This window comes from Lissotriton vulgaris, chromosome 8, assembly GCF_964263255.1.
Source record: "Lissotriton vulgaris chromosome 8, aLisVul1.2, whole genome shotgun sequence".
Classification (NCBI taxonomy): Eukaryota; Metazoa; Chordata; class Amphibia; order Caudata; family Salamandridae; genus Lissotriton; species Lissotriton vulgaris.
In genome coordinates this window covers 213,049,487-213,076,288 of record NC_141696.1, presented here as the reverse complement: position 1 = coordinate 213,076,288, position 26,802 = coordinate 213,049,487, and positions in this window count along the sequence as shown.

Genomic DNA, 26,802 nt, shown 5'->3' with positions numbered 1-26,802 from the left:
TTTTTTCCTTATTCTCACTTTGTCCTTTGACTGGGGAAGACCTGTTTGGAACTCTATTAGTGCCAATTTGTACTGAAAAATGGCTACAGTAGCAGCAGCAGCAGGAGCATCTCAGCCACTACCACCACCACCACCTCAAGGACCACCACAACACCACAGTGGTGGAGATGTAGAAGAGGAGGAGGAGGAGGTGGAGGAGGAGAGGAGGAGGTTCCTGCCTGAAGATACTACCCCATATAAGCCAAAGGAGCACATTATCTGGGAGTTTTTTTCAATCCCAAAGAACCTCAAGAAAGTAAATGCGCCAAACGGTTACTTGTCTAATCTGTGGCACTGTACTTTCCAGGGGGAACCCTAACAAAAAGTACTCTTTTGGCAATAACACCATGATTCACCACATGCAACGCCGGCACCCTAACAACTATGCTGCGGCAGAGGTCCGAGAAATGACCAGAAACCCTCCCCAATCTACTCCCAGCACCTCCCAAAGTAAGCAACCCACTCCATCGGGTCCAGAGACAAGGGAGATGGTCCCAAACATACAAACCCAGTTTGGACAATATAAAATCATTTGTATATTTTGTGGAAAAACAATTACCTATGGTTAGCAAAGCATTAAACTCAACAACCGTGCTGGTGACAACCACAATTGCCCCAAAAAAACCTTAATTTTTTCCTGATTTTTTTTGCTCCAGTTGAGCCGTTTACAATTCCCTGTTTTTTGTTTGTCCCCATAAAAATAACAAAAAAAATATAAAATTGTTCATAAAAGCTAAAAAAAGTACAAAATGTTCCAAAAAACAATAAAAAAATATAAAACAACAAAAAGAATAAAAAAACTGTTCTTTATAGAACTACCTCCAATTTATAAAAAAATGCTACATTTTAAAAAAATCTGTCATTCTTTTTTCCCCATGGTACGCTCCCAGGTTCGCTCCCCGGTGCGCGTACCGGGCGCTCCCCCCGCACAAATCGAAAAAATAAAAAAAAAATGTTGCCCCGCGGGGCCGTTTTATGGCCCCCACATCAAACCTAGGAGGTCAGGGGGAGTCTACCCTGCCCCCTTTTGGTCATTTCCCCCTTTGTTTTTGCCACCTCTTGTGTCTCGATCCTACCGAGACACAAGATGACGGCCGCTCCGGACTGTTTGTAATGTTGACAGACACCCGAGAGCCAATCAGCTTTCCGCGCGCGAACTCGTGTAGCGCGCTGGTGCGCGCCCCGGTGCGCGTACCGGGGCGCGCTTATAGATATATATATTTTTTTAACCTAAATTACTCAAAATCCACTGGAGCACATATCTTGAGACATAGCAAAGGCACATCGGGCTACCAGTCCCTACAATTTTGCCAAGTTTGGTGGAAATCCATTCAGCCGTTCGGGCTAAAAGTGAGTCCAACCGCCCTATAGAAATTAACATGGGGAAATCACGTTTTGGGACCCCCATTTTTTCTTGGCCCCGCTTGACGAATCCCCCCCAAACTTTCAAGGAAGGAGCAGAGAGCAGCGAGGCAAATTTGAAAAAAATTCAGGCAGATTCCTTAACCGGCGCCAAAGTTATTCCCAATAGAATGTTGTGGATTCCCTATGGAAAACAATCCTAACTATAACTACCTACTGGCGACCGACAGTAGGTAATATATATCTATCTATATATATATATATATATATATATATATATATATATATATATATATATATATATATATATATATATACCTTCCTTTATGTTCATTTTCTTGAAAAATAACTGTTGAAATCTGTGCACGATGAGCTTCATACTCGGCAGCACCTGATACATCCTGTTGGGGGTTTACTTGTAGTATTCATTTCTCAGGATCGGAATCCAAGCCTATTTACACATTGTGAAGACCATTTCTCATGGCAAGATTTTTCAGCATTGAGCATGTAGCTATGTTCAAGCAATATTTGTCCAGATGGTGCTCGAGGGCTCCACTACTCTTCTGCAGACAGTGGAAGAGTCATTTAACTACTCCAAAGGTATTCTCTATAATTGACTATGTGGTTTTGTGGCCATGGTTGGACTTCTGCTCACTACTTGTACCTGGGTCAAATAGAGTGTTAAGATCCAAGGTCTCCTACAATGGCAAGGAAGCTTAAATTGGTATGGGTTGTTAGGTCATGCATGCTACACATTTTCTATAGGTTTATGAAGTAGAAAGCTGTCGCCAAATTCCCTTGAAATAGAGTATTATGTATCCCACTGTGCCAGAACATTCGCAATCATGGGTGCTGTTTGGAAATTGAGCTACATGGTCTGTCACTATGCAGGAGGTATAACACACTACCTGTATTTTGAGGGAGTGACTTTTTGTGGTTTCTATAGACAAATTCCTTTGAAGGTGGTGAACAGGTGGCAATATGTGTACCATCAAGACATCCAATGACATTTGGAAAATGCAGCATATGATAAAATAACAGTTTGGTGTGTAGTAAGCTATGTCAAGAGGCCATTAAATATTTATAATCATTAATTTTGGACAACATAATATCAAGAAGCCTATGGAAAAAAACATGACAGAGCACTTTGAAACACTCCCCCTGCTACTTATGTTACTCCCTAGTAACTTACAGATGCTAAAAGTAGTAGACAACACAGTACTTGCACATGCTGTGAAATAGCATTGCTTCTGTCTGTGGAGTTCTGCATCTGTAGAAGTAGATCAGCTATTAAATCTAAAATGACCTGACTACCGAGTCTGCATTTCTTAAATATTTCCTCCTTACTTTGATCATAGAAGCACATCCCTAAATATTCTTTCCTGTCCACTTCTCTGCATACTTGCCAAAATCATCACCCTCCTTGCCAGAACATACAAAGCCACCATTGCAAAAGGGCTGGATGCTTTTTGGACCAATTTATATCGATTGCACATGGTTAACACCTGATTTGATTTGGTGATAATTGCATTTCCTTAAGCTTCATTAGAGGATTAGATGCAATTAGAAAATGCTTCACACATATAAATTGTGATTTGCAATTTAGAAATCCCTATTTGAGATTCCTTTTTTGGACTCCAGAGGAAGGATAATAATTTAGATCAGCCAAATTGTCTTTCGTACATACTAAAAGAGGATTTTGCATTCACAAATAGGAATTTAGACAATTTGAGAATGCAAAAACCTTGTGTACATCTGATGCTTAGTGACCTGTTGTAGGACGGTGGTGTCAAATATTGTTAGGCCCATAATCTAATGTCCTAAGAGTTATTTATTGTGGGTTATTAGTAAAGCACAGTGGCCTATAACATGATCTGTCATGCAGTATGTTTGAATGACATAGAAAGGTATGTACTAGGAAAAGAAATTCAACCCATGGGCAGAGGGGTGAAACCCACAATATACTTTATGGGAAGCTCTTGACTTCGCTTGATATGCAGGGCATTTATGTCCATACACTCATCAGTGGTTCTTGCAGTTTTCTATCGGAGTTCTATAGTTCTAGTTCAGAGTTCATCACTTTAGTCTCAAATTTCCCTAGGCACTGCGTTATTGGGCTCCTGCATAACTGGGTAAATGCTGGTCACTCATCATCCAGTTTGTAAGCAGATATGGATCTGAAGACTGAGTGGCAGATTTACTAAGTGTTGGCGCAATGCAGTGCAGTACCCAAAGTTGGTGCTCTGCATTGCATCAAAGGGTTAGGAAAATCAGAGCCTCATTTACTAATATATAGTGTTGTTTTTCTGTAGCTCACACCTGCCACACTTTAGGCTGCCATGAGCCAAAGCACACACATTTGCACCATAGTGTACTGATGTATGCTTTCTGTCAAGCATAGATTTTGTTCTGGAAGGGGACAGATACTATTCTTTAATACCTTTACCACTCGTAAGTGTCTGTACAGTGCAGTACACATGAAAAGTTGGAAAAATGTGGAGCCTTACAAGGTGCTCCACTGTTACGCTTTCCTTGAGGAGGCATACATTTTTGGCACAATTTTCTGTCTACAAACATTTATAGGTAGGACTTTGCGTCAAACCTGATGGGTGGCTTCCATGGGAATATTCATGTACCACTCATGGTATGCTTCCTTGATGCAAAGTAGAGCAGAATAGTGATCTAAGGAACTTTCCAATGCAAAGCATGATTTGTATAGGAAGTCAAATCCCAAACAGCACTTGCTTCTGGTGAGGCAAACACAGTGCAAAGTTTTAGTAAATTTTGGCCTGTGTGTGGGATCTTCTTGTCTTTCATTTATGTGTAGTATACCACATGAAATTCCTTGTCATTCCCTCAGCGTTGCTTCAATTTTCATAACGTTCAGTTTATAGATCAGAGAGGGTTTTATCATCTTATTACTCATTTCAATAATATTCCACATTACTTGACAAAGCTGTTCCAGAATGAAAATGCAACTGAGGACCATTGCAAGGGCACAGGAGTAAATGTTGAACTTGGTCACTCAATGTTGTGCCTGTTTATGTTTTTTGTCTTTAAAAATCGTCCTAGCGTCTGCTTCAAAAATTCATTACCTAGGTTCCAAAACAGAAGCAGAATTGCTTTTACACAAGGGGAGCTGCATGTCAGCAGCTCCCCTTGTGCAAGAGCAATCCTGGATCTCGGCTCCCAACTAGCCCACCAGGTACCTTCAGTGAGCACCATACAGCTGGATTGCAGAGAGGTGGTCCGAGGCTACACCACTTTTCACACCACTCTGCGAATTTGCTGCTTGGCGCACTGCTGTTGGAGTGATGAGGTCCCCTCATGTCCTGAGGACTTTAGGACACAAGTGGACTTCCACCCCAAGCAGCAGTGTGCCACGAGTCGCACTTGCAGATTTGTGCAAAAAGGGGGCTGTGGCCTTTGAGCACACTCAGCAATCCAGCTGTATGGGGCTTACTGGAGGCAACAGGTGGGCTAGTTGTCCACCAGGGACCCTCAGTGTTCAAGGGGACTTAATCCCCCAACTTGGAACGCACCTGGAGGGGCGTTTGCAGAGTGGTGGAGAAAGGGGGTGTGGCCTGTGTTCAGCTTTCAGCAATCCCACTATCTGGAACATACTGGAGGTATCAGGTAGGCTAGTTGGCCCCTAAAGACCCTCAGCAGCGAAGGGTACTTCAATCCCCTATCCAAGTGCGCACCAGGAAGTGCGTTTGCAGAGTGGTGGGGAAAGGGGGTGTGGCTTGCTATGACAACTTAGCAATCTTGCTGTGTGGGACTTATAGGGGGTAATATGAGGAGGAGTTGGCCCCCAAGGATGTCTTTGGGGCCAACTACCCCTCTTGTTATCTCCAGTAAGTCCCAGACAGTGGGATTGGTAAGACGTCTTCGGAGGCCATGCCCCCCTTTCTCCACCACTCTGCAAATTCGCCTCCTGGCAGAGTACGGGATGGGGAAGAAGTCTAATTTACTCCTGAGGGACTTTTGGGGCCAAGAAGCCCTCCTGGTACCTCCTGTAAGTCCTACGCAGAGGAATTCCTGAGCGCTGGTCGGAGGGCCAGCACCCTTTCTACACAACTCTGCAAACGCGACTACTAGTTAAAGAAGTGTTTGCAATGTTATAGGTTTCGCATTTGCGAGAGTTAGGGCTTTGGCAATGTAAATGTAAACGTTTTTTAATGTTTTTCGGAGTGGAGAGGATGTACTTTGTGTGTAGTGGAATTATGTGGTAAGTTGTGCAGTGAAATTATGTGGATAGAAAGTATGTGGTATTTATTTTACAGGAATTATGAAGAGTAGGATTATGCTTTATGAAGAGTAATTATGTGGTATGGTAGTCTGTGTTGTGGAGTGGTAATGTCAGGTTTAGTCTTCCTCATTTTCATAGAAGCTGAACTATGAACTCAATGAGACAAAAAAAATAAGGAATCACTGAGGCGCACTTCTGGACCTAGTGAGAGGTATGAGCAGGGCCAATTGAATTATGCATCTGTTTGGTTGCACCGACTTTCGCACAAATATACGTTTTCCACATTAGCCACATAATTCATCATCTGCTCCCTAATCTGCAGATTTGAACAAAAAAGCCTTGTTTCTAGCTCAAACGGCTCAAATGTTACCAACAAAACAGCGACAAGTGTTACAGCGTGTTGGAAGGCCCTTTACAATTCTAGATTGGTTACTTATTGCTAAATTAGGGTGTTACATTGGTACTAATTGTATGCAAGCCACACTTCCTTCTGTGCCTCTCTCTGCGCTTTTCTTGCCTCTTTCTGCATTTCTATTGCGTCTTTCTCCACATTTCTTTCTTTTTGTGCACTTCTCTTTCCTCTTTCTGAAAATCTCTTCTACTTTCTGTAACTCTCTTGCCTCTTTCTGCATGTCTGTGCCACTTTCTGTACCTCATGTGCTTCTTTCTGTACCCTCTTGCCTCTTTCTGTACCCTTGTTCCATCTTTCTGCACCTCTCTTGCCTTTCCTGTACCCCTCTTATGTCTTTGTGCACCATTTTGCCTCTTCCTGCACCTCAGTTCTTTCTTTCTGCACTTCTTTTGTTTCTTTTTGCACCTGCCTTACTTTTTTCTGTACCCCTCTCGCCTCTCTCTCCACCACTCTTCCCTCTTTCTGCATTTCTGTTGCTTCTTTCCGCACTTATCTTACTTCTTTCTGCACCTCACTTGCCTCTTTCTGCACCTCTATTGCCTCTCTCTGCAGTTCTCTTGTCTACTTCTGCACTTCACTTGCCTCTTTCTGTAAATCTCTTGCCTCTTTGTATACCTCTCTTACCTCTTTGTGCACCTCACTTGCTTCTTTCTGCACCCCTTTTGCCTGTTTGTGCACCCCTCTTCCCTGTTTGTGCAACTCTCTTGTCTCTTTCTACACCTCTCTTCTCTCTTTCTGCACCACTCTGTGCCTCTTTCTGTACCTCTGTTCCTTCTTTTTGCACTTCTCTTGCCTCTTTCTTCACCCTTTGTACCTCTTTCCGCAACTCTATTCTTTCTTTCCGTACTCTTCCTTTTTTTCTCTACTCATAGTACCTCTTTCAGTACCTCTGATGATTCTTTCTGCACTCCTCTTCCTTCTTTCTGCACTCCTCATGCCTCCATTTACAATTATGTTGCCTCTTTCAGCACCACTGCTGGTTCTTTCTGCACTGCTCCTCCTTCTTTCCGCACCTCACTTGCCTCTTTCTGCACCTCACTTGCTTCTTTCTAAACCTCTGTTGCTTCTTTCAGCAATTCTCTTGCCTCCCTCTGCTCTTCTCTTTCTTGTTTTTGCACCTCTCTTGTGTCTTTCTGCACCTCTGTTGCCTCTTTCTGCACTTCAGTTACTTCTTTCTGTACCTCTCTTGCCTATTTCAGCACCTCTGTTGCTTCTTTCTCTACCCCTCCTTCCTCTTTCTATACCCCTCTTTCCTATTTGTCCAACTCTCTTGCCTCTTTCTACACCTCTATTTTCTCTTTCTGCACCACCATTGACTCTTTCTTTACCTCTGTTACTTCTTTCTGCACTTCTCTTCCTTCTTTATACAACCCCCATACCTCCTTCTGCACCTCTGTTTCTTTTTTCTGCATTTCTAGTGGTTCTTTCTATGCTTCTCTAGCTTCTTTCTGCTCCTCTCTTGCTTCTTTTAGCACCTCTATTGTTTTTTCTGCAGATCTCCTGCCTCTTTCTGCACCTCACTTGCCTTTTTCAGCACCTCTGATTTTTGTTTCTGCCGATCTCTTGCCTCTGTCAGCACCCCTCTTTTCTCTTTCTGTATCTCTCATACCTGTGTCTGCACCCCTGTTCCCTGTTTCTGTAACTTTCATGCTTGATTCTGCACCTCTCCTGCCTCTTTCTGTACCTCTGTTGCATCTTTACAAACTTCTCTTGCTCCTTCTGCACCCATCACACCTCTGTCAGCACCTCTGTTTGTTCTTTCTGCACTGCTCTGGCTTTTGTCTGCATCTCACTTGCCTCAACCTGCCCTTCTCTTCCTTCTTTCTACACCTCTATTGCTTCTTCAGCAATTCTCTGGTCTCTTTCTGCACCTCTCTTCCTTCTTTCTGCCCCTCCTGCATCTTTCTGTACTTCTCTTGCCTCTTTGTACACCCCTCCTACCGTTTTCTGTTACCCCTCTTGCCTCATTTGGCACCTCTGTTGGTTCTTTCTGCATTGCTCTTGCTTCTTTCTGCACCCCTCTTGTCACTTTCTGCAGTTCTCATGCTTCTTTCTACACCTCTGTTGCTTCTTTCAGCACTTCTCTTGTTTGCAGAGAAATTCAGCAGTTATAGTTAGTTGAGCTAACTATAACTTGCGCAATGCACTACTGATGATACCACTTTTTACAACATTCATGAAATGGTCGGATACATCACTGATGACATCATTGATGACATCGGAAATGACATCACTCATGACATCACTCATCATGACATCATCCACGTGATAATGTGATGTACCTCCTCACACCTAAATATAACCTTTGACACACCCACTCTAAAATACAGACTACCATTTTTAAAACCATAGACACACCAATACCAGTTACTACATACCCACTCACTGATTCCTAGATCTACACACACATCCACTCATTCACCCATATAGTCACTCATACATGCAGTCACTTATCAATATAGGACTATCATTTGCACTCATACATCTATACAGACACTCAGACATCACCACTCATCCACAGAGTTACTCACTTTTCATGCAAAGAATCATTCACACTCTCATTTACTCACCTATACAGTTATACACAAAACACCTCACGTATTCATACAGATACTAACACAACTCTCTTATACAATCACTGATACAAGCACACACTCATCCATATAGCCATTCTCACTATCACTCACTCTCACATATAGTGATTTATATACTCCAACACTCACATATACTGCCTTTCAAATATATAGTTACTCACACATGTACCACTGAGACATCCATTCAACCAACAACACACCCATACACACACTCACCCACCCGTACAGCCCTTCACAGATGCACTCTTGAACACATACACCCAGTGAATTACCCACTCACACATCTATGCACATTCTCACCCACTCCCCACCCACACAGACAATAAGGCACCCATACAGATAATCAGACAACCGATCAATAACACATATAGAGACTCATGTAGCTACTCACCAACCCATGCAGACGCTTACTCACCAACTAACAGACTGATACAGACATTCACACAGTTTAGTAACTAACCCACGTATTCAGAAGGACATATTTAATCACTCACTTATACAGTCAGTCACACACCTATTAAATCAACCATCCAGACAGTCATACACCCACTCATTCTTCAATACACCTTGGCCTATAGATATATATATATAAAACAAATTTAAACGTTAAAGAAACACACAGTCACTGGATGATTTGAGATGTCATCAGTGATGTCACTGACCATGTCATGAATGGTGTAACATGTGACGGCCTCAGCAGTGCATTGCGGAGGCGCGAGTTATTATTTTGTGCTTCACCCATCACCTTCTCACTACTGCAGTTGCGCTTCATGCGCAAGCAATCAGCATAGGGAATACTGTTTTTGAGTCTGGTGGGGTGAAAACTGCTACCGTGTAGGATAGAATTGCCTGATGTTGGCTTTCAGTATGTTTTTGTCTGAAGCTTTCTGTTTCTACATATACCACTAGGTCTAAAAAGTATACTTCATCTGTGCTAATGTCACATGTAAACAAGAGGTTCAGATCAATTTTGTTGAGTTACAGTGAGAATCTTTGTGCTGACTCTGGTGACCCCTTCCACAAGATAAATAAATCATCAATGAATCTGGTCCAGAGGACCAAATTCTCTGACCATTCTTATGCATGTTTGATTTTGAGTACCTGCTCCTCCAACCAGCCTGTTTGCAGATTAGCAGGTACCCATGGCTGCCCCCTGGATTTGTTTGTAGGTATTTTGATCGGATGTATGACGTTACAACGCAGGCTATTACAACGCCTGCCTTTACAACGCGTTATTTACATTGCATACCTTTACAACGCATTGCGCTTAGAGGTGCTGGATAGTGAAAAGTTTAATTTTCTATTCCAACTCCAGTCCCCGTGGACACTAGGGAAGGTGTTGGATAGCAAATTAAACTTATTCCCTATCCTAGAGCGCCCCCCAGCGCAATGCGCTGTAATGGTTTGCGTTGTGAGGTTCCGTGACAATTGTAAGTGGTGTTTTCGACTCGCACGAATATGGTCGAGTCTGGTATCTATGAACCGCAAATGACGAGTTTAGTAAGTATGCGCAGTTTCGCTGTGCTAACTTAAACCGTTCGTTTGTTATGTGGGTTTTTCCTCTGTACCCACGGGTTCCATCTTAGATACGGCATCCATTTTGTCTCTTGCCCTCAAGTAGCCAGCGAACGGACGCTGTCCGCTTCGCGACCCTGGGACTCCCAAGATATTTGCGGAAGACACATGTTCTTTGAAAGTGTCTTTATGACGAGGGGGTTGCTACTGTAAGGCAGCTGGTGCCGCTCGAGGCTCATCTTGCCGCACGGACTTATTGTCTCAGCCGTGCATCTCATTAGGCACGTCCCTTTGATGCCTGTATCTCGTGCTTTCCGACACCTCCCCTTTTACACCCTTTCCGATCTCCCCACTGTCTCCGTCTTCCTCTGCACCTGTCTTTGTGCCTATTTCCGATCTATTTTACTGCTGATTGGAATTTGCTAATGGTGGGAAGATGGGTTTTTACAGTTGGGAACCGCCAAATGATTCCGCACTTATGATCCGGATCTCATGTGTTTGAAAGCGACCAAAGCGACCCCTCTGGGGGATGATGGTGGGAACCGGGTTGTAAACCTTTGTGTATCATGTTGTCTTATGGGTAAAAACTGTATAAAAGGAGCGACTCCACAGAACCAATTTGAAGCAGTCTCCCCGAACTACACTCGATGTACTTCCTGTGACTTCTGTGTTCCCTGCAGCAAATAAACCTTGAATCTTTGACGTCAGAGGAAGTGTCCCGTGTCTCTGTGACTTGTACGCCGGAGCAGGTTACCCACGAAGGTTTCAGGTGTTGTGCCCTGGCACCGCTGGGTCCAGAAGAACCCAGTCCTTCAGTTGGCGCCCAACGTGGGGCTGCATCAGTGGTACCGGTCCAAGCCCGACGATCGTGAGGAACTTCGTGTGAAATCTCCAAGGGAAGGTGCACCCCGCTTCATCGATCCTGTTGTCGAAATAAGTGGCCCGAAGACTTTTCCCGCGAAGATTCCCGCCTCCTGACGGCTGCGACGGACTGCTGCCCTGACTGTAGACCTGTTTTGGCGTCTGGCGTAGACCTTGGTATAGCGAGACGATAGACGGGCCTTCCTGGTGACGCCATCGATCTTTGAGTTAAGTATTTGTGGGTCGCTCCCATAGTCCTTGGTTGTTGACACTTTAGCGAGTGTCTTTGTTGTAAACACTAGTGTTTTTGTTGTGCACGCTGTGTGAGTGTTTTTGTCGGTGACACTTTGCTAGCGTACTTTGTTGTTGTATTTGTTTGACGACTGCAGCCGCCAAAGACCGAGGGTTTTGTTCTTTGCTGGGACTTGGTAAATCCCGTAACCCTTGAAGTTTGTGAAACTCGGCTAGTGTGCAAGATGCCTGGTCGCAGTACTTTGTTTAGTTGTTTCAGACCTTGTGGTGCGGATTCCCTGCTGGAGGACTCGTGTCCGATACCTCCGGTTGGAACTCCTACTTATGACTTATATAGCAAACATGGGCTAGGCCCGATTGCTTTTAACGATTATTGGATTAAATATACAAAGAAGGACGGCGATCTTCGTTGGCCACCTCACGGTAGCTTCGAAGCGTCGATCTTAGATAATTTGGAAATAAAGTTGTTCGAACGTAAATCTAGGCCGGCCATGTTTGATGCCTTTCGGTTGTGGCGCAAAGAAGCCCGACAGAAAGAGATCAGACAGAATAAACGTAGTGAGCGAGATAATGTTGCTACTATAGTGAAGAAAGCTGAGCAGTTTCAGCGCGATAAGGAGGATAAGGATAAGGAAGTGTTTGAGAGGCTACAACGTATGACCATAGATAAATGTTATCCTGCTTTACCTACGGAGTCGGATAAGAAGGAAGAGGCAGTTGAGGATCCTTTAATGTCCTATCTTCTGAAGTCGCCACCTCCGTACGTACAGGGTACCGCAGCTCCTGTGGTCCCTGCCGTACCTGTTCCTCCACTTGTTATTCCTCCACCCGTTCCTCAACCTGCACCCGCTCTTCCGACTGTTCCTGCTCCTGTGCCTGTTTCTATTCCTACTGCTCCTCCGCTTCCACATACTCCTGCTCCCGCTACTGCTCCTGTTTTGTTAACCCCTGTTGCCGCTACTGTTTCTACTCCTTCTCTTGTTAGTCCTGTGTCTTACTCTTGTCCCTCTACTCGTAACCGTAATTCTCCCATTGCGGCTAGCTTCTTTCAGTCGCTCGGACCTGTTTTTGGGTCCGCTGGTTCTGATGGTCCACCGCAGAGGCGTAGTCAGCTTCCTGGTAATAGGGAACGCGCTGCGCTATACAATATGGCGATGGGTTGGATGGACAATCCGCAGAGAAATCCACCCCGAGTTGTTCTTGAAACATTTAGTCAATTCAACATACCGACTCAGAGATATGTGTTTGACGAAATGTGTAAACTCCTACATGATCAGATAGCGGCCGTTGCGCCTGACGAGGTGCTGACCGCCCTGTCTAATCTTCGGCTTCAGTTCGCAACTGGATTGATAGTCGATACTAATGTCCGACGTGCTATTGAGCAGTTGTTGTCTTTTCGTCTCGCTCCTATTCCTCACGCATTGTTTGTTGAGGATCTTGAACGCCAACAAGCCGAGTCTGGCCAATATCCTATGCGTGAAGTTCCGCCGGTTTGGATACCAGCTGATAATACTAATGTTAATGCTCCAGTGGCAGCACATTTTCAGAGAGTGTGGATACATCTCCCATGGAAACGATCGGAAGTGCTTCAGGTGAAACAATCTTTGCCCGATCCTCGCAAGAATCCTGCTGGGTATTATAAGGAATTATCGCAGCTCGTAGATGCTACGGTAATGAATCTTGCCGATATCGACATGTTGTTTGGCAACGTCGTACCACAACCGGTATGGGCTAAGATTCGTCACCAAGATCACGCAAATGAATTAGGTGGTGATTGGAATGCCATTACAGCGGCAGACGCTGGACAAGCGGCTGCTACTAAACCCGATCAGTTGATTGAACTTCTTCCTCAGCGGATCATTACATTAATGAAAACGCTTATGCCAGCTATGAGGGTAAATTGGGACAAGTTGTCAGCCTGTAAACAGAAGAAAGATGAGAGCGTATCAGACTTCTTTACGAGGTTTGAGGAAGCATTTGTTGATCATAGTGGACAGGATATGGGTACTGAGGGTGGACAGAGGTTGTTTGTGGATAAATTCGTGTCGAATTTGTTGCCCGATTTGAGCAATAAATTGAAGAATTCAGAAAGTGCATGGGCCGTTTCTACCTCAGCTCAGATACTGGCTACGGCACAATATTATGAAAATAGAGAGAAAGAAGAAAATGACCGAGCTGATAAAAAGACAAAAGAGCTGAAAACTAAAGTGTTGTTACAACAAGCGTATCCGCCGCGTTCTAATCAGAATGCGTCTCAGCAGAATAGATCACAGTCGCAATCGAATCGATCGCAGCCGCGTAACGATTCCTCTTTCCAAAGATCTTCGTTGGGGTACAATCAATGTGCTTACTGTAGACAAGAGGGACACATCAAATTCAATTGTCCTGCTCTGAATGAACGTACTAGTGGTAATTCGTCCAGAGGAGGCCGTGGTGGTTCGCAGAATGCATCACGTGGTAGAGGTCGTGGTGCTCAGAACGACCGTTCAGACAATTCATCTAGTTCTAATAATTGTTTCGATCAACGTGGATCATCGCAAGGACGATCTGCGCAGTACAATGTCGACGATTATTACGTCGATCAGGGGACTGACGACAGTAACTACTAGGACAGCCAAAGACAAAAGGAGGGAGTGGTATCAGTTCCGGTTGATCAGAGAGGGCCTTACGTCGCAGTTGCTACATCGGGCGTCGTTGAGCCTTTTCTGTTGGACACTGGTGCAGCGAAAAGTTCCATTATGCATTCGAAACTCCCTGGCGCACCTTTGTCTGGCTTAACAAATGTTTCCGTTGGATTCTCTGGCGCCCCCGTTAGCAATCCAGTTTCACGCCCTTTGCCCCTTCAAATTGGGCCACGTGAGCTCGAAGCTCCGTTGATTTTGACCACTGGTTGTGGCGAAAATCTTTTGGGTCTGGATTTGCTTAAACGTTTGTATGCAACATTGTATTGTTCTCCTGCGGGTGTAAAGCTTACGTTAGGTGAGAGGGTTGTCTCTCCTATGTATTTGTCTCTCGATAAGCTTCCACCGGAATTGGATTCTCTTCCTGCATCTTTGTGGGCGACGGGTCCAAATGATGTGGGCCTCCTTGGTATCTCCCCTTATGTTGTTCAGTTGAAAGCTAATGTGCGGCTGCCACGTATTCCCCAATATCGTATCTCCCTTGATGGTGAACGAGCACTGTTAGCGATCATTTATGATTTGATCGAGAAAGATGTTATTGAGGAGACTCGGGGAAACGTGTGCAATAGCCCTGTACTACCCATTCTTAAACGTACTGATCCTACAAAACTGCCTGTTTATCGTTTTGTTATCGATTTACGGGAGGTAAATAAAATTGTGGTTCCTCAATTTCCTGTTGTGCCTGACATCACGGCGCTACTGACTCTGATTCCAGCTACTGCATCATGGTTTTCGGTGATTGATTTGAAAAACGCCTTTTTCAGCATCCCGATTGCCGAAGAGAGCAGGGACCTTTTCGGTTTCTCTCTCGGTGGGCGTAGCTTCCGGTTCAAACGCGCTCCTCAGGGCTACTGTGAAAGTCCGTCTATTTACAGTCAAGCCTTGAAGGGACAACTGGATGCGTTTAGGTTGCCGGTTGGTGCGGCCTTAATCCAATACGTCGACGACTTATTGGTGGCTGCTGATACTCAGGACATTTGCAAAATTGCTACGGTGTCGTTGCTGCAACATCTCTGTGAGTTAAATCACAAGGTGTCACCTTCTAAACTCCAATATTGTTGTCAAGAAGTAACCTATCTAGGTCACTTATTGTCAAAGGAGGGAAGGAGGTTGACCCCAGAGAGAATTGCAGCGATTGCGCGAATGGCTGTGCCACAAACCCAAAGAGATGTGCGTGCCTTTCTAGGTATCACGTCGTACTGCAGGCAATGGATTCCAAATTTTTCATTGCTAGCGAAACCATTGGTGGCTCTTACGTGCAAGGATGTTTCAACTCCTTTACCATGGACGGAAGAATGTCAGAAAAGTTTTTCTGAATTACGTGATTCATTGTGTTCGGCTCCTGTGTTAGGTACCCCTGATTACAGTAAACCGTTCACGTTATATGTTCACGAGAGGGAAGGTTGTGCTTTGAGTGTCTTAACGCAACCTTTTGGTGGTAAGCAACGTCCATGTGCATATTTTTCCTCGACCTTAGACCCAGTAGCTAGAGCATTGCCGAGTTGTTTGAGAGCAACTGCGGCAGCTGCGGTCTCTATCCGACAATCAGCAGGATTGGTCATGGATAATATGCTTACGGTGATGGTTCCGCATGCAGTCGATACTCTTTTGAATCGAACGAAAACTCAGCACTTGACGAGTGCGAGGTTGTCTGGGTACGAATTGACGCTCTTGGCAAGCCACATTCAGATAAAACGTTGTAATGTCCTAAATCCGGCAACTTTGTTACCAATTAGTGCAGAGTCAGATGAAGTAGCAGAACATGACTGTTACTTGCGGACGGAAGAGGAAACAAAGGGTCGAGTGGACCTTAAAAACACCCCATTGGAAAATCCGGACGGCACTTTGTATGTGGATGGGTCATGTTTTAAGTTGCCGAATGGCGATGTGACTACTGCTTATGCTGTGGTAACATTGAATACTGTTGTTGAGACTGCGAGATTGAATCAGAATTCTGCCCAGGCTGCAGAATTGATTGCTCTCACTAGAGCATGTGTGTTAGCAAAAGGGAAACGTGTGAATGTGTACACCGATAGCCAGTATGCCTTCGGTGTAGCGCATAGTTTTGGACGATTGTGGCGAGAGCGTGGTTTCTTGACGTCGCATGGTACGAAGATACAGCATGGCCAGCTTGTGAACGATCTTTTGGATGCATTGACTTTGCCTGCACAAGTTGCGATTGTTAAATGTAGTGCGCATCGTAAAGTGACGGATGATGTTGGTCGTGGTAATGCGTTTGCAGATGAGATTGCTAAGGAGACTGCCAGGAACCTTAGTACTCGAATGTATGTGACGAGTTCGGTTAGGTGGCCTACAGAATCAAGTATGTGTGTAGATACTGTTGAGAGCGTGAAAGCAATTCAGAATGAGGCCACTGAGACTGAAAAGATGAAGTGGAAAGAAAGTACGGGAAAGTTGGATGCGAATGGTTGTTGGATTGATTTGTCAGATCAGAAAAGATGGATGTTGCCTGATGCGTATGTGCTGGCCGTTGTGACAATGGCACATGGGTTAGCACATATTAGCGCGAAAGGTATTTGTAAGTTGTTGTCGTCTGTGTGGAAGAATGATGGAATTACAAAATGTGCTGAACGTCTGGTGAAGACTTGTATGGTGTGTATAATGTACAATCCTGGCAAAGGAACCCCAACTCCCCCTGGCAGTTTTGCTCCTCCTTCGTATCCCTTTGAGGTGATTCAATTGGACTTCATCCATATGGAGCGATGCAATAACTTGAAATATGTTTTGGTTGTGGTTTGCGCATTCTCCCGATGGATTGAGGCCTATCCCCTCAAAGATAATACTGCTTTGTCTACTGCGAAAATCCTACTGAAGGAATACTTTCCTCGGTATGGAATGCCTAGAGTTGTGTGGTCAGATAATGGAAGTGAGTTTGTTGGAAGTGTGATGAAGAGTGTGTGTAAGGGCCTTGGAATTAATCAAAAATTCCATAGCGCCAATCATCCCCAGTCAGCTGGATTGGTTGAAGGGTACAACGGCACCCTTAAACTAAAGTTAGCGAAGATTCAGGCTACGACTGGTCTTTCGTGGCCTGACGCTTTGCCTCTAGCACTACTGTCAACTAGGGCGACTGTACACTCCCGAATAGGGCTTAGTCCCTATGAGATAGTGTTCGGCCGTCCTGCGAATGTGTGGGGGGTTCCTAGGCCAGGAATATTCGTTGATCTTGAGTACCCGATGTTGATTGACTACTTACATGACTTGACTGCTAAACTGAGGTTAATTCACCAACAGGTTTACGACGCCTTGCCAACGCAGACGGAGGGTCCAGGCCACCAGCTCCAGCCCGGGGATTGGGTGGTTACCCGCAACTTCTCACGCAAGAATAATCTGGACCCCCGATTCGTCGGACCGTACCAGGTACTCCTGGCCACGAGGACTGCCGTTCGTCTCGAGGGACGGAAAAATTGGGTACATGCTACCCATTGTAAGCGAGTCCCTATTCCTCTGCCGGCAGACCCGTGGATAAGGAAAGGCATTGCGTCAACAGAAACAGAAACATTGCCGGCGTTTGTACCTTTTAGCGACGCACAGCTTGTTGGAGAACACTCAGCGCAGCAGAAAGCCACTGTTGAACATTTGTCAGCAAAAGACTCAAGACCAGAACAACGAACTGATCAGCAGGACGCTGTCTCTTCAACAGATCCTTTGTTCGACGAGCAGACACGTCCCGGGAAACATCGATATTCTTTGCGATCTCACACTAAGGACAAATAAATTTTTTTGCGTTGCTGTAATTGAGAACTGCAATATCCTCGTTTCCCATGATCCATTTTGAACATTCATATCATTGAAATTTTTTGTACATATGTCGAGCTTTTTCTTTGTATCTTTTTCCTTCCACAGCTGAGAAATATTGTGCTAATATATATACATATTGTGTATTAAAGGCCGTAGGGCCGCGCGCGTACTTCCTTCTGGACAGTAGGTCTTGACGTTAGGTTAAAGGCCGTCGGTTCCTAGGAACTCCTGGGGATTGACTATTGCTGCACAGAACGAAGTGCGTCAAGAAACGTTGCGGACGGTCGTAGGGAATGGCATTTTCGAAGCTAAATGATTTGGAAGGAGCTCAGGCATACAGATTCAAGCTGCAGCAACTCAGTCGTACCAAATGTTTTATATTCCAACTGTTTGTATTGTTTCTGACTGTTTCTGCATTTTTGGCGGGTGGGGTGTATTGCACTATGTCTCACTTCTTACCTGCTACCCCTATTCCTACTCCTCACCCTAATCTTACCACTACTGTTTCTCCCCATTCCTTTCACATGTTACCGGAACACGAGCAGGCTAGACGTGTAGAATTCCGCAACAATTCCTTTATTCAGCTCCTCCATCAGCATCAGTTAGTGGTTAACACTACTAATTGTTGGGTGTGTGGGTTGATGCCACATACTACGGGTAAGGGAATTCCGTATCTGGTGTTACCGTATAGTTCCCAAGGGTCAGCTCGAGCATTCCAAACAATGTTTCGAAGCGCACTGGGTTTCCACCCCAATCGAGAACCGCGTTCCCCCAACTCTTGTCCTACCTCGTATCAGAAGCTGCTATCAATGGCAATAGAGGATATGGAGGATGAGATCCATGATCCTTTTCTTATCCCTGAAGAAGAGGTACGAGCTTATAAGGTCCTAAGTAGAGGGGAATACAGTTTGTTCACTAGTGAAAAGCAGCTTAAAAGCTCGCCTCCAATATGGGTCGTACCCCACACTGGTAATTTGTGTCTCATGGGTCGTGGCCAAAGTCCGCAAGCCCGATTTGGAGACAGTGCTTGCACTGAAACCTACGTTGTGCCAATGACCCCGTCCCCTGTGTTTCTGGCTGCCAAGGGTACTTACTTTATCTGTAATGATCGTGCATACACATGGTTGCCCACAGACTTTATGGGTACATGTTTTATTGCAAATTTGTTGCCTCCGACGTTTACTGTAGATGCCGATTATCATAAGACTAGAGTTGTACGAGGCATAATTAGCGAAGAAGATACTGCCGGTCAAGAGGCAGGAGACTTTTTCAAGGGTTTCCTCCCGTTTTGGGGACCTATGGTTAATAGTAGGAACCTGAGACAGTTGACTCGAGTGGTAGAATCGACAGCTAATGTTACTGCCAGTGCCCTTGGTAATATCACCACAGAACTTCAGGCGGAGAGACTTATGACGTTACAAAACCGTATGGTTTTAGATGTCGTCTTAGCGGATCGCGGTGGGGTATGTAAGGTGATCCATTCGAGCTGCTGCATTTTCATCCCAGATAATGCTCCTACTGTCTATCAAGCCATCTCGAGGTTGCATAAGATCTCTGAATCCATACACGTGGATGTAGGGGATTGGACGCTACTTGGATGGTTTTGGGGCCTGATGTCGACTTGGGGTTGGAAGATTCTGATGATCATCGGAGTTGTGGTAGTGTTCCTGTTCACGTGTTGCCTTTGTGTGCAGTGTGGTCCTGCCTTATGTGGCCTCTGTGCTACAACGTGTATGAGACAACCATCTGCTACCAAGGGGACTCGGTTGGACAGAGCTATGCTACAACGACATCTTGATGGTCTGATGAATATCGAATATGATTCCGACTAGTGCTTGCCTACATGAGGGCAAAAGGAGCGTCTGAGGTTCCGTGACAATTGTAAGTGGTGTTTTCGACTCGCACGAATATGGTCGAGTCTGGTATCTATGAACCGCAAATGACGAGTTTAGTAAGTATGCGCAGTTTCGCTGTGCTAACTTAAACCGTTCGTTTGTTATGTGGGTTTTTCCTCTGTACCCACGGGTTCCATCTTAGATACGGCATCCATTTTGTCTCTTGCCCTCAAGTAGCCAGCGAACGGACGCTGTCCGCTTCGCGACCCTGGGACTCCCAAGATATTTGCGGAAGACACATGTTCTTTGAAAGTGTCTTTATGACGAGGGGGTTGCTACTGTAAGGCAGCTGGTGCCGCTCGAGGCTCATCTTGCCGCACGGACTTATTGTCTCAGCCGTGCATCTCATTAGGCACGTCCCTTTGATGCCTGTATCTCGTGCTTTCCGACACCTCCCCTTTTACACCCTTTCCGATCTCCCCACTGTCTCCGTCTTCCTCTGCACCTGTCTTTGTGCCTATTTCCGATCTATTTTACTGCTGATTGGAATTTGCTAATGGTGGGAAGATGGGTTTTTACAGTTGGGAACCGCCAAATGATTCCGCACTTATGATCCGGATCTCATGTGTTTGAAAGCGACCAAAGCGACCCCTCTGGGGGATGATGGTGGGAACCGGGTTGTAAACCTTTGTGTATCATGTTGTCTTATGGGTAAAAACTGTATAAAAGGAGCGACTCCACAGAACCAATTTGAAGCAGTCTCCCCGAACTACACTCGATGTACTTCCTGTGACTTCTGTGTTCCCTGCAGCAAATAAACCTTGAATCTTTGACGTCAGAGGAAGTGTCCCGTGTCTCTGTGACTTGTACGCCGGAGCAGGTTACCCACGAAGGTTTCAGGTGTTGTGCCCTGGCACCGCTGGGTCCAGAAGAACCCAGTCCTTCAGTTGTAATGACCACGTTGTAATGGTAGTGCGTTGTAAAAGTTGCGTTGTAAAGGTTGTTCACCATTTTGATCATATATGAAGAGGTTGTTTTCAAGACACCATTCGGCCATACTTATCAGCATAAGTGTGTGCTGGTGTAAATGTATAGGTCTAGTGCCTAAGTAGTATTTCAATGATCTAATACCATCAACGTGTATAATGCTCATACAGAGAGCTGTGACATCTAGAGTCATAAGTAGATAAGTTTCGGCCCAAGATGTATTGTATATTTTACGCAGGAGGTCTCCAGTGTCCTTTATGTATGAGGGTAAATTGCATATGTTTTCCCAGAGAAAATGGTCAGTGAATCTTGATGTATTTTCAAATAAGCCCCCTATAGCTGAAATTATAGGTCGACTGAGTGTGTTGCTTGCGTTCTTATGTAGCTTGAGAATTAAGTATAGTGTGGGTGTTACTGGGTAATCAATTTTTAGATAATCAAACTCTCCCTTAGAGATTAGCCCCAAACCCCTCCATTTGTAAAATTCTGTGTGGAATTTCTCCTTTATACCCTGAAGGCAAATTGGACCAACTCTACAGTAACATTCCGTGTCTTGGAGTTGTCTATGTACTTCTTTAGTGTACATATCTAAAGGCCAAAGTACTGCATTTCCCCCTTTGTCAGACTATCTCACTACTATGTCTTGTCTGTCCTTAAAGTTTATATATATATATATATATTCAATGAAAAAACCATAGGTTATAGACCATATATAGTTGGGAATTAGCATTTACAAAACCTTATTTTACTCACACAAAACCATTGAAATTCGCATATATAGTTAGTTGCACTAACTATATATCGCGCACCCGCAATCCACTGCTGATGATGTCACATATTACATCATTCATGACATGGTCAGTGACATCACTGATGACATCATCCAGTGATTGTATGTTTCTGTAAAGTTAAAATATGTCTTACATATTGAAGAATGAGTGGATGTATAAGTGTCTGGATGAAGGATTTAGTAGGTGGATGACTGACTGTATGAGAGAGTGATTAAATGTGTCTCACTGAGTGCATGGGTTAGTGACTAAACTGTCTTAATTTGTGCATCATTATAACTGTTGTTCTGTAAACTGCTGCATGTGTTGATCAGTAGCTATATGAGTAACTATATGGGTTATTGATTGGTTGCCCAAGTATTTGTATGGGAGAGTGAGTGTGTAAATGTGGGTGGCTGGGAGGTGAGTGACTCTGTGCATAGATGTGTGAACAGTTGATTCACTAGATGTATGGGTTCAAAACTGCATGTGGAAACAGCTGTATGGGTGGTGACTGTGTGCATGAGTGTATTGGTGAGTGAATGGATATCTCAGTGCTACATGTCAAAGTAAGTACATTTGTAAAACACAGTACATGTGAGAGTTGGCATATATAAATTACTGTGTATAAAAGCCAGTGAATGTGTGAGTGGCTGCATGGATCATTGAAAACTTGTATCAGTGATTGTATAAGAGAGTAAATATGTGTTAGAATATGTTTGAATAAGTAAGGTGTGTATAACTGTATAGTTGAGGAAATGGAGGTGTGTTTGATTCTTTGCATGACTGACTAGGTGTATGAGTAACTCCAGGGATGAGTGACAGTCTGTGAGTGTCTGTTTACACTGAGTGTATCTAAGGTTATATTAGAGTCCGAAGAGGTTCATCGTATTATCACATGAATGATGTCATCAGTGATGTTATCAGTGATGTCATTTGAGTTATCATCAGTGATGTTATCAGTGATGTCACTGACCATGTCATGAATGATGTAATATGTGACATCATCAGCAGTGGATTGCGGGTGCGCGATATATAGTTAGTGCAACTAACTATATATGCGAATTTCAATGGTTTTGTGTGAGTAAAATAAGGTTTTGTAAATGCTAATTCCTAACTATATATGGTCTATAACCTATAGTTTTTTCAGTGAATTTCCAAGGTTTTTTAAATGCTAATTCCTAACTATATATGGTCTATAACCTATGGTTTTTTCAGTGAATTTTCAAGGTTTTGTAAATGCTAATTCATAACTATATATGGTATATAACCTATGTTTTTTTCAGTGAATTTCAATGGTTTTTTAATAGCAAATATCAAAAGCTGTAAAATGTATTCTTCTTTTAAAGGAAAAATATATTTTATATATATTTAATATAATTTTTTTATGCATTGCCAAACCCTGACCATTTAATAGTGCACTGTGGTGGAACTGATTTGGGCACTATGACTGGGGTTGGTCTGGAAATGCTTTTAAAGGACACCTTTCATCAATTGATGACACTTCTTCCCCAAACTGCCTTGGTATATTCCAATATATGCCAAAGACAGAAATGGAACTGGTCCAACCAATTTTGTCCACAATTTGAGAAAGCACGGAAACATGTGAATAAATCTGTTTCTGCTTACATGAGAGACTTTAGAATGGGTTCAATATACAACAACAACTTGCGTTACAACATGCAAGACATCTACAGAGGAGATGGTGTGCACTTCTCAGATGAGGGGAATAGAATATTCCTCCCGAATGTAAGACTGTGCATTGGAACCTACTTGTAGGTAAATAAATCAGCAAAAGAACCCAAAAGCTCTTTTCAGAGCTACCCTACCTCTGATCATTCAAAACGTTTATCTTTTTCTAACTTTTTTCACTATTTTTCACTAAAGTACGCTCCCCGGTACGCTTACCGGTGCGCGTACCGGACGCTCCCCACGTGATTATTTTTTTTTTGCCTATATGAGCATCCTAAGCCCCCCTCAGAAAACCTAGAGGGTCAGGAAGTGTCTACCGTGCCCCCTTCTACCCATTCCGAACATTGTTTGCCCTCCATCTTGTGTCTCAATTCTACCGAAACACAAAATGGAGGACTCCCGTAACGCTGCCGGTACGCGTACCGGGGCGCGCACCGGTAAGCGCTCGCTAAAAAAAGGTGGGAAAGTAACTTACAGAAAAACCACTGGAGACACTTTCATCAAATATAGAATAGGCCCTACCACATAGCAGTCCCTACCATTTACCCAAATTTGGAGGTATTCCATTGGGCCATTTGGGCTGTTGCCCTGTCTAAATATCCTGAGGTAAATTACATGACAAAAAGACATATGAAACTGTTTGAATTTTTAACCAATTAAAATGTTACTTACATTTTGTACTTTTATGTGCTGACATTTGATTGGTTAAGTACATGAATATATATAAAAAATGAGAGGGAAACACAGCCATTTTGACTAACACTACCTAAGGTACATTTGGAAAAGAATTTGACAGAAAACTTCAACTACTTTGAAGAAGGTAAGTTGTTAATTTGAAAGGAGAACTATGCTATGCACTTTAAGTTAATTTTGTAAAACGTTTTCAGATAGTTCTATACTGTCCCTCTATAAGAGTTAGACATTGAGAAAGGCTTATTTATTTAAATTATAGATTGAGTTAGGCTTCTGTGGTATAATTATGAATTTACTTAGGCTTCATCACAAGCACTTTTTAATAGTTCTACTTCCTGCCTGAAATCACACACTGCCCAAAGATAACTTCACTGTTAAAAACTCACAAGTACCTGTCTGAACTTAAACCCAACAGTGCCCTATCTCTACTGATATATTTATTTTTTATGCAATTTACAGCAAGAAAATGGAAGCACAACAAAATGGAAATAATATTACATTTCAAATTAATATGGAAAACAATCCTAAGGAAGACAAAGAAGAAATAGACTTTTTGGATGACACTGTAGACCAAGACTTAATTAAATGTGTTGAAGAAATTGAATCATGGAATGAAAAGGAGGACATACCAGATAAATTAATGTTGCAAATTCTTTTAGATTTTGAAAAATCAGAACAATAAATTTAAATTTTGAAAAGTTAACATTTTTTTAGACATTATTTTTTTATATTAAAATTATGAAATAGTACCCAAAAAGATATAATATAAAGTGAGACTTAAAATATACTGTGCAACTTTTTTGTGTTACATAGTAAGTTTGCTCATAGTTACTTCCTTTCTCCAACTATATTATCTCCAATGTTTATTTAACATCTCTTTATCATCTCCTACCTCTATATTGTTTCAGCTTTCCTGACAGACTATGGTATGAATTCAATATACCACAATAACTTCTGAAACAACATGCAAGATATCTACAAAGGAGACGGTGTATATTAAATTTTAGACTCTGCATTGGTGCCTACATGTTGCTACTTAAATAAAAATAAAAAAAAAAACAACAAAAAGAACAATCAATAAACATACAATATTTGAAAAGTCTATCATTCTTTTTTCCCCATACTACGCTTCCCGGACCGCTTCCCGGTGTGCGTACCAGGTGCTCCCCTCGCAAAAAAACGATTTTTTTTTTTTGCCCCACGGGGCCCTTTTAAAGCCCCCACATCAAACCTAGGGGGTCAGGGGGGTCTACCCTGCCCCCTTATGGTCATTTCCCCCTTTGTTTTGGCCACCTCTTGTGTCTCGATCCTACTGAGACACAAGATGGCGGCCGCTCCGGACTGTTTAGAATGTTTACAGACACCCGAGAGCCAATCAGCTTTCCGCGCGCAAGTCGCGTAGCGCGCCCGGAGCGCTCCCCGGTGCACATACCGGGGCGCGCTTACAGATATATATATTTTTTTGGACCTAAATTACTCAAAATCCACTAGAGCACATATCTTGAGACCTAGCAAAGGCACATCGGACTACCAGTCCCTACAATTTTGCCAAGTTTCATAGAAATCCAATCAGCCGTTCGAGCTAAAAGTGAGTCCAACCGCCCTATGGAAAACTCAATGTTAAAAACACGTTTTGGGACCCCCATTTTTTCTCGGCCCCCACTTCACGAAACCCCCCAAACTTTCAGGGGACGCTCAGAAACAAAATGTGCCATTTTCCTGAAAATTTCAACCAATTCCGTCCATCAACGCCAAAGTTATTCAACATAGAATTTTCAGAAATCCCTATTCAAAAAAAATCCTAACTATATATACCTACTGGCGACCGCCAGTAGGTAATGTGTGTGTGTATATATATATATATATATATATGTGTATATATATAAATACACACACACACACACACACACACATGCATTTGCATGACCTGAAAAAAGGGAAAGGAGATGGTTACCCTAATTATAGGGTGGCTCAATTAATTAGGGTAACCATCTCCATTTTTCTTTTTTCCTTTTTTCAGGTCATGCAAATGCATGTATCCTGAGCCAAAAAACCGCTGTAGGCACACTATAGCCCAAAATTTTGAAATTCACTTAAAAATGATTTTCACTTTTTGTTATTAACAAATAAAATAAATTAGAGAAACGTGAGTAAGGTGGGAAAGTTGTGCTCCCGTCCTGAAGAAGGAGCACATGCTCCGAAACATGTCGACGCACACCTGAGGCACTGTCCAAAAACACGACAGAGTACCTCGCACTTCACTTCTTTTAGCAGTACCAGCCCGGGGTTGTGAATAAATTTTTTTCCAAATACACCCACGAGCCAGGTACTTTTGAACTCTTCACTAAATCCCACCACTCACTTAAATTATCCCTTTCACCTACACCACACTCACCACACATAGTCATTACTATCAGTGCTCCCGCGTAGTCGTAGGTCGCAACACCCCTCCAAGCCACTATCAGTAAGATTTCCCTTGTTTATGCATCTAAGTTTGTGGAGTAAGAATCCTACCTCTGTACTCTACCTCCCCCCTTTGTTAATTTCTTGTATGTAGGCAGTGCACAGCTGCGGGAGTTTTTTTGACATTTCACATACACATAGGAACACACACTATACAAAAGAAGCCAGCGGTCAATACAAAATGGAGGACGAACACGGCCTCACGTTTGGGCAAGATGAAATTGACGAGATCCTAACGGCCATCAATCCTTTTGAAGGCCTGAGTAATCCAGAAACCGGTCCCAACATCAATGACTGAAATGAGTTATTGAATCTTAGACGCAACCAGATAAAAGCAGCCTTATATGGTCTGCTCATGAAAGAATACTTACGGAACAAGATGGCACCACCAGGGCTGATTGTCAAGAATGAACCATTCATTTTCCAAAATGACCTGGTGTTCAAAAAGAGTGGTCCCTAATCTCATGGCACTGCTCAAGAGATTGGCTGGTCTTGATAATAAAAACAGCAGCTAGGATTACCCAGGAACTTAAAATAGAGATCAATAAAATTGAAGTACAGTTAAATACATATATATCCCCTGCTGATTTGAAAACAAGACTGAATGAACTAAACCAGCAAATGACAGAATTCGA